Here is a 10193-nt window from a genome sequence, read left to right on the forward strand (position 1 = left end):
GAAAGAGAGTTTAGCCAAACAAACCAGCTTAGCCTATGCTCTACAGGGACCCATTAAAGTTCTTATTATTCTTACTATTCATGTTAATGCTTTGAATTTTAATTACTTTCACATGCAGATAAATAGTACATGTTCTTTATACTTGTAAAGCAGGTTCTGTGAATTCTATAGTATCCCTTCTGTTATATGTAGTATTTGTTTTACAAGGTTTTCAAAAGGAGCAAATTATATAGAGTTTACTGGGTTAAAATTCACACAAAAATCCTTGCTGTTTTTTATCTGTGCTAGATGTATCTTTTTACAGTGTTTTGTACATAATTGCAAGCTCTTAACACGTGTGTATATCAGGTCCATGTTTCATTGTGTTGCTGCACTTCTAGAAATGAATGTCACTTGTGATCTTTTCTTGAATTTTACACACATAAAGAACTTGAGCCACGATAGCACAGACTGAACGTGTATTGAGGCAGTACACATAACTCAAAAAATAATGCAGCAATTGAGACCTAGGTAAGATCCTACTGAGCTGCAGAATCAGCAAAGAGGATTTCTGGAGGAATTCACGGAGTTGTGTGGATGTATCGGAGTGGGAAGAATCCTGCTCTCCTCAAATAACATTAGGAAACATCACCATTAGCATTGGCTGCTTCACAGGCAGATGTCTTATTTGGAACTTTCTGAAATCCAGCTCCCTTCCACAGGTAATGTGGCTAGGGACAGCCATGTTAATTTGTATTGCACAGCTAATTCAAGTTGAGGAATGACACTTAAATCTGGGTAACTTCATAAGACCCACATAGTAGAGTGTATTATGGGTTGCAATATTTTTCCGCGGGAAAAGAATGTTTCTTGACACCTAAGACAGGGCTAAGAAACCATATAATAATTTCTTACTATCACAATTAATTTGGCTGTTAAGTAAGTGATTCCATATGTAGAGCAAACCACAAAACATTTAGTCCTTGAGTACTGTTGTTTGAAATGCCTCTATAGCTGTGGATTAAGAAACAGCTTTAAAAGACTTAAAAGGTAAAAAATCCCATAGAAGGTTTTAAACAGGAATATTTTTTCATTCTTTTTTGTATTGGTTTTACCCTCAGAGAAAACTTTTCTACCTCTTACAAAGGTTTTAAAAAATGTAATTATGTTTGTGCTTTGTGCTTTGACTTTGATAGACATAACTGTATATATTCTTCTCTCCCCAAACACAGGTTATTTCAGATTGTAGCTGATATGAAACAATAAATAATACAGGTTTTCCTTGGGCTGCTCTCACAAGCCATACTTTCCTTAAAGTAATGAAATTTATTTCAGCTTCCAAATTATTTTGTGTAGATATTTAGTTCTATAGAATATTTTGCAAGAAAAAGAATCTCTTAACTCCCTAATGACATAAAAACCAACCAAATAAAAAGCCATTTTGATGTAGTCTTCTAAATCAGCTGGTAGACCAAGATCTTTTAACTTCTTTGTGTTGAAATGAAAATTTTAACTCTGAGCGTTTTTTGCATGGAACAAACAAACAAATAAAAAAACCAAAACAGAAAAAATGATTCTTAGTTTTCACTGGAGGATAATATCCATTTTACTTAGGTTTACAATGGACTGATTGTGCTCCGATGAGCAGGCACTACATGTAACTCTTGTAACAAGGCTAACAGGAGTTCAAGCATTCGTCATATTAAAAACTCTAGAGACGGGAAGGCAGCTTATATACTTTAATATTCTCTGGCTTGGTGCCCTGATTTAAGATACTCCTATAACATCTTTTACACATACTTTGGATTGGCTGTGTTCAAAGCAATGGCATGCAATTGTTGTAGTTAACCATGATTTAGAATATATGTCGTGTTTTCTGTCAAGATCCCAGAGCAGCTCAAAACATAATTTCCTTATAATCCTTCTGAAAACATGACTTAGATTTTTAATCTATATCAAGACACGTTATGACTGTTACTAGAGAAGGTTTCCGGTTTTTTGGTGTGTTGTTTCGGGTGTTTATTATTATTTTTTTTTTTGGTGATGGTATTTTCCCCCTCTTTCTTTATTCTCTGTTATGGCTTTGGTTTATCTGCTTTGGAGAAGGAATGCTGCAGACCCAAGCAGACTTACAGCCAGAGTGAATTTGGCTGGGTACCGGCAACCACTGTGTGTGTTATTTAAATTATTTATATGCTCCTTTGGGAGACCTTCTTCGCTTCAATCTTCTGCTGTCAATCATAAAAGAAAAACAAAACCAACAAAAAGCAATAGGCAATGAATACATTGTGATTCTCTCTTTGGCAAGGTAGGGTAAAACGTACACAGAAATCCGTGGTATTTCTTTCTTTCCCTTGGTATCTGTGATTTCATAGCAAAGCTAATGATCAGTAAATGAGCAATTTTGTATACAGATTAATTTTTCAGCTGCTAGGTGGTGAGATTCAGTGTCCTTAGGTTTATTTATATGGGTTTCCATAGAAATATTGTGTACAGAATAAAGCAAAAAGATGGTTAGTTATTAGAACGGAAACAAGTAAGGAACAGGACAAAGCTGTTTTCATTGTTACAAAAATTGCAGAGATAGGCCAGATTTTTCAGCTTGACAACTGGGAGCTGTGGATCATTTGACTTGTTTGTGTTCCTATCTTTCAAGTTTGTAGGGGAATGAAGTTTACTAAAATCATCCCCGGTTTCCCCGTTCCTTTGTCTGTTGCACCTAGACTGAGGGTACTGCTGCTTTCCTGACCTGCTGTGCCACTTGCCTCTTGGGCTGCAGCCACCATCTCACAGTTGCCCTGTGTGGCTGTCCCCTGTCCTGGCAGCTGCAGCCCTGCCATGGCATGTCCCTGCAGTCAGCTCCTCACCCTTTTGGAGGGCACTTCCTAGACAGCAGGCTCCTGCAGGTGGCTTGAGACTTAATCTTGGCTCTGCCTGATGTGAAGGAGTGAGTGCTCTGTGCTGCAGTAGCCTGCAAGGGCTGACTTCACCCTCGTGGTCCTTGTTACTTTGGCTGCCTTAGGTTGCTGCATGTGTGTGTGTTTGTGGAGTTTTGTTTTTTTTTTACAGTGGCAGTATTTGTAACTAAAACTCTTTGCTTGTGACTCCTGACCTGAAGCAGTGCTGGCTGTGATTTAATGCTTTCTCCCTCACTGGCAGTCCCTGCAATTGGCTCCTGGTATGGGCTGTGGCAGGACCTGGACTCCAGCAGCCTTAGTAAGAATTCCAGCTCTTTATCATTTGGACAGAGAGATATCCTAATTCCAGCTTGCTTTTCCTGTAATGTATGTCATTATTTCTTCCACAGTATGAAGAAGAAATAATGTTCAGACTATTTTTTTGCACAGACAGATGGTGAATAAATGAGTCTAATGAGTGGAATAAGTTGGATCACTGTGGAAGCGTCAAAGAGGGGATTATTGGAGGTCTGTCTTGCACAAGCTGAGAATGCAACAAACATACATTGTAGCCAAAGTATATTGCTGTGTGGTTTTCTTATTTAATGTGTTACCTCTTTGCCAACATTTTTGCAACTGTCCTTGTTACTGAAAGGTAACTCAGTGCCATTCATGCGCAGGCATGTGTTCTTGTCAAAATTAGCTTTGAAATTTTTATTCCTGGCTCTGTTCATGTGTGCATTTTAATATTTCTCTTCCCAGCTTCCCAGATCTTGGATTTTATTTATTTATCTTCGCCCCCCCCCCCTCCAAAGTGGTAGGAATTGAATAAAATATTTTATTTTTTGTTATTTGTGTTGCATGTGGAAAATGTTTGGCAAGTGTTGCTGTGCCTGAGGTTTGCTCTGACTGACTGGTGAACTAAGAACACTTAATTGCACTTTGCTGTCTCTATCTGTTCTTGGGAGATTATGGTTGTGCATGCATCCCAAAGCCTGGCAGTTGGCCTAATTTAGGTTTAGGACCCATTGTATCTAGAGGTATTCAGGGTTGGCAGTTGGCCAGGCCTATTTTAATTGCAGCTTCTCTCAGGCTCCTTCCTGAAGTTTTGCTTTTCTCTCTCCCCTACTCTTCAGCTGTGTGGCTGGAGAGGGTGTAGAAGAGCAAACTGTTCACAAAGACTTGAATATTGGAAGGCATGCACAGGCAAACTCCTTTGCTGCAGACTAGCCACCCATGAACCCTCCTCATCCAACTGGGTAAAGCCTTTGGAATTCAGTTGATCCATTATTTTTGGACTAGAGAGGCTAACAGGATTGAATTAAAAAACTGAGAAGGAAGATGTAGCTTTCACTTCATCTGTCTTATGAATAAATTGTCCTTGCCTGTGAAAAAGATTTCTGTTTACAAAATTATGGCCTGTGGTTCCTGAGTGGGTTGTTTGAATCAGGCTGTGCCTTTTACCTACACTTTTCTTCATCAAATGATGAATCTTGAGACAGTCTATTTACTGTCATTTTTAATTATTATTATTATTTTTATTTTTTTAATTTGCAGAATGCAAGTACTTCAGCAGACAATTTAAGTTTAGGGAGAGAAATATAATTATGTGTTTCCAATATCTGAAGTGTTTGGAAGAAAAGGAAGACTCTTGGTTGTGAGTATTTTCTTCACTTCCATGTTACTCTTTTTAACTTGCTTCCTATCTAACAATAATTCTTCTTCCATTTGCCTTTTATAGCAAGAAGGAGAGGAAACCTTCATGTAACTGAGCTGTAGCCTTGCAGGTGCTTCACTGCTTGTGTACAGGGTGATGTGGGAGCATTTAGTTCAGTAGGAAACTTGACCATGTTTGTCCCCCAATGTTTACTTCATCTATAAAACTTATTTTCATTCCATCCAATTCTGATGGTACCACTTCTGCTTTCTTGCTAACACATCTTTTCATCCATTTACAGTTGAAATGCAAAGTCATGATGCTTAAAATGGCATGTAAAAACTTATTCAAAACACAGATATTAATTAATTTTCAGAGGAAGGTGGTGAATCCTTCTTCACTTAAAAAAAACCCAACAAACCAAAACAGGCAGAAAACTTGGCACCATATCTTAGAAAAAAATATGCAGTAGGCCAAATATCTCAACATTTGTCTCTTTCCTGGAAAAGATCAGTCCAACATCTTATTGCTGCTTTATTTGCAAGATTAATTGCATATCTGGAACAAGACTGGGATGGGGTTTATTTACAAAGCAAACAACTATTAGAGGAACAGTCTGTTTTTCACCATTGTTTTATTCCTTCCTATTTGATCTGTTCTGCAGCATAAAACAGGTGCTTACTTTAAGCATTGACTAGTATTTCCAGCAACAGAAGGTGCACTCAGAAAAAAAGATCTTTAATTGATGGGTAATGACAGGGGAGAGAAGCTGGGGGAAAATTTGTGCCTATAATAAATACTGCAGTGTCCACTGTGATAGTACTGGAAAACTTGGTAGAATGACTAGCTAATATGGCTGACTGACTTTTTTGATCACAAATCTGGTTTGTGGTGATTTAATTCAACTGCATCTGATGTTAACAATGAAATACCTAAGAAAGTTAAACACTGACAAATATAAGAACAAAGCACATGAACCTTAATGAATACATCTGATTCAGCCAGAAGAAACCTCTGTGATCAATCCATAAAAGAACCTTTCTTCTTAAAAGCTTGCCTACCTTGCGTAGTTTGCTAGCCTTTTGTAACCAGTCCTTGTTCTCCAGAAAACACAAGCTTTAAGGCACACTCACCCATCCCTGTATTTTATTCTAAACACTGTCAATACCATGTCTGTTCATTGCATCAGAATACAGATAAGATTTTTACATTTCTGAACAGAATGTTGCAACTGGGCTGCCAAAGTCAGTTAGTAATGCTAATGAACGAAGCCTTCAAGGCTTCCCTTCTTTGACAGTTAACGTTATGTACAGGTTTCCACAAACAAATCCCTGTGGTGTTTGAAAGGAAAACACACACACACAATACTTCAAGGAATAGAAAAAAAAAAAAAGTCAAATATCCTGTCCTTCTCTCTTGAATATGCAGGTGCTCAATTATTTATTCTTTCTCTTCCATAATAATAACAACAACATCAACAACAATAATGAACTTTGCACCTTTTTGATTCCATGGGTTGTTTGGTACATTTTTTTCCCAGCATGGGAATTGAATTTCACCTTTCCCTTACCAAAAATCAGCAACATTTTGTAATTTTTTTTTTCTTTCAGGGCTATCCCCAGCACTCTACTTTTCTTCAGTTTTTATTTGCTGTTAGAAATGTATCTCACACATGAAATTTCTGTCAAATTAATTCTGCTTCAGCAAGAATTATTTCTGCCTTTTTGACCTTTTTATTTTGAAAATGTCTGAAATATTTGGATTAATTTGTACTGAACCAGACAGGACGTTTTTAGGGTTTTACCAAAATCGACTGTTAATCATAAAAAATTTAATAATAACAATAAAGTTTTCCTTTTCACTTAATCTGAAAAAGAAAACTACACTGAATGTCTGGGAAGTCTAATTCTTCTAATTTTCAAAAGGCAAAACTTAAGTTGCCATACTACAAATGAATATTTTATCACTCCTTTGTCTATTTTCTGGCTTTACAAGGGTTTTTTAAGGTAAAAATCTTTGTACTAATCAGGAGAGCAATAATGAACTATGCAGGAAATACTGTCTTGACCTTCTCAAGCCCTGGAAGTGGTAATCTTGAAACATGAGGATTAATATTTCCTGTATTCTTGTAGTGTGTTTTACAACTTTTTATATCACAAGATCTTAACAGAAATCTGAAATATCAGTAACACTTTTCCAGCAGCTGCAAGCACAGATAATACTTCAAAGCTGCAATAACTGAGAAAAGAGCAAAAGTTAAAGGAATGGTAAACAAAAAGAGTATTCTCTTAACTTCTCTATATGTGTATGATTGCTTTTTCTCCTTTGCATGGTTTTCAGAAGTACAACACACTTCCTCTATATTTCTCATCACATCAAAGTGCTACCCTCTCTTTATTTATTTTTGTTGTTGTTGTTGTTGTCAATTGTACTAAATTAATTATTTATATTTTCATTATGTAATATAGCATCAACTTGTAATAGTTTTACATGACTTTGTTAAAGTGCTCATTAATTCCAGCTGGTCAGGTTTAGCATTTATTTAGACAGAGCTCTGCTAGGATAGGGAAACATCAGAGAGGAAATAGTGTCATATGGGAAAGGATAACAGGTTTTTTTTGTTGTTGTTGTTGAAATCAGGTAAAGTTTAGTAACATACAGATTATTCAGTCTCTTTACCTGCTTGTCAGCAGCCTTGGAGTGTGCCTGTGGAGTCCTCAGAAATCCATAAAGAAAGGCATTTTCCCTTGCATGAGAAGACATTGTTCTTCTTCCACATAAGTGCTGTTGGGAAAGATGGGAAAGTCATCATTGGCCGTGTACCAGAAGTCATCTGAGAAATCAGCTCAAATCATTGAGAATTCATATTGGGTACTAAGTGGACATCCTTCATTCTTACTACCAAATAGCCAGAGAGGTAATTTCAGTAAATAGGATTTAACATGTCCTTTTTTATTTGACTGCTTTCCTAGACCCAGTGTGTAATGAGATATTAATACCAGAGTTCTCCAAAATTCAAACATAGGATTATTCACTTCAGACAATGAAAGGAGGTCCTCTTTGTTCAGAACTTGACCTTCAAAGGTCGTTTAAACCAGACTGTCCATAGCACACATGAGCTAGATAGCCAGCTGTCTGAAAGGGAAAATTAGGAAGAGCTGAACAAAAGGCTCCTTTTCTCTTAAACAAATTAAAAAAAAAAAAAAAAAAGTCTTAGAGAAAAACTGTTGTCTCAACAAAAGGAAAGGATACCTTGTTTAGCTGGTATTCATCTTTTCTGAATGGGAAGTCTTGTTTAATTAACTGATAGATGTTCACAAAAAAAAACAAACAACCTTTGTATGATAGGAAGGTAAGCCTTATTATGAACACATAAATAGAAGGAAGGAGAATGTGGCAGAGGGACTAAATAACCAGCTGGATTCAGGACATAGAGCAGAACCAGCGCAGGCCAAAGAAGAAAAATCTATCCCATAAAAAAACATCTCTGAGAGGTGCTTTCCAGGCAGAAACTCAGTTTGAAGCTTTCTGAAAATGAATGTTTGTTTCTAGATTACTTGCTGGCAAGGATACTGTCAATTTTGCTCTCTGAGCTATGCAGTCAAGATATTTGAGACAGGTAGTTTGGCCTTCATTTTTCCCAGGCCTCTCTTTCTTTTCCAGTCTAGCAATAGTTAATGTTTATGTAGCTGGGTCTGTTATGTTAATCCCATATGACATTTTTCTTTCCATGACTCCTATACTGTTTATGGGAAACATGCCCATCAGATGTAAAGAAATTCCAAGTGTCACCTTTATTTAAATCCATGAAATCCCTAGTCCAATTGGTTTAGCTAAGTGTGTCCCATGTGTGCCCTTCGGAAACAGAAAATTTCAAACTCTAGTATTTTTTAAATTATATTCTTGTGTCTCTAATACTGAGTTTTATTGTATTGAATAGACTCATGGTTGTTCCTTTCAAGATCAGTTCCTCTTTTCATCCATAAATAAATAGGTCTTTAATAGTGTTATTACAGTTTTTTAATAATCTTTGTCAAAGATGAGACAACTCCTGGTAATTATTTCAGTGCTGTCTGTTCACCTCTGGACCTATACTGCAGCCTCTCTTTCTTCTCTCTCTTACATCTAGCAAGCCATTAATCAAGAAGGCTATCAAACATCTTTATCTTTCCCTGCTATCCTGGACAGGATTTAGACAGCTGTGCTCCATTCAGGGTTACTACACCATTGTGTTTCTGCTTTATGGAGGGTATCCCATTTTGTGATCTTCAGGAGCAGATCCATTCCTTCTAACATGCTTCTCAGGTTCTCTCTATTAACATAAGGATGTTTTGTTTTTCACTGACCACACTTAGTTCTTTAGTCTAGTTAAACATGGTCCTTTCACTGAACATACCCTCTACCTGAATACATTAGTCTTCATCGTTAGGCATCCTTTTCCAAGGTAAAGTTCTTCCCATCAGCTGTGCCAATCTCAGAGCCAAAGGTTAGTTCTCCTGATTTTCATGCAGCATCTTCTCTTCAAAATAAGTGGCTTAATACATTTTTCCCCCTAGAAATTATGTATATATAAAATAAATTCACTCTGCAGTAATCCTTGAGTTGTCTGTTGATCTGCATAATTTGTCATTGCATTTTCCTTGTCAGAAATTCTAAAATTTTAACATAACTTCTTCAAGGTGGAAATTCTGTTTTTTGAAAAAAGGTCACTCATCACTCCTTCCCTTACTGTCACAACTTCCACTCTAAAATCTATCTACATGCACTAGAGCCTACCTATTAAAGACAAGTTATTGTCAATCAGGGTAGAATTTGCTTTCAAGCAAGAGTTGCATGATTCATCTTTTTAGACCAGTTTATAGCACTTTCTTTATAACCTGTGATTAGTGTTTGCCTGATAATTTTTATTAGATGCTTAAACATCCTGTACTATCAAGAATTAGCATGCTTCGTTAATATTGTTGTTTGAACTGAATACCAAGGAAGTGTTTGGTCACAATGAATTGTAATATCTGTATTTTTAGAAACATTTGAATTTGCTGCCTTGCTTACTAAAAGAATCAAGACTGTATCTTATGAAGACATGGCTAAAGTTCAAGTTATTAACAGATTTCAGATGCTTTTCATGTGAAGGATGAGAACATAAGATTCGAGTTTGTACATTTTTTGAATAATATATTTAATTTCTTATGGTTTCTGTAGATGCCACTAAATTAGCACATACATGGCACCAGATGTCAGTAAGCAATATACATTACAGAATCATAGAATGCCTTGGGTTGGAAGGGACCTCTAAAGGCCTTGTAGTCCAACCCCCCTACAATAAGCAGGGACATCTCACACTAGAACAGATTGCTCAGAGCCCCATTAAGCCTGACCTTGAATGTCTCCAGGTATGAGGCTTCCACCACCTTTCTAGGCAACCTGTTCCAGTGATCCACCACCCTCGTATTAGAGAACTTTTTCCTAGTGTCCAACCTAAATCTACCCTTTTCTAGCTTAAAACCATTACCTCTTGTCCTATCATTACATGCTCTTCCTTGTGAACAGGTCTTCTCCAGCCTTCTTATAGGCCTGTTTCAGTTGTTGTAAGACCGCTATAAGGTCCCCCCAGAGTCCTCTCTTCTTCAGGCTGAACAACCCCAACTCCCTCAGCCTGT

Source organism: Apus apus, chromosome 5, assembly GCF_020740795.1.
Source record: "Apus apus isolate bApuApu2 chromosome 5, bApuApu2.pri.cur, whole genome shotgun sequence".
In the NCBI taxonomy this organism is placed as follows: Eukaryota; Metazoa; Chordata; class Aves; order Apodiformes; family Apodidae; genus Apus; species Apus apus.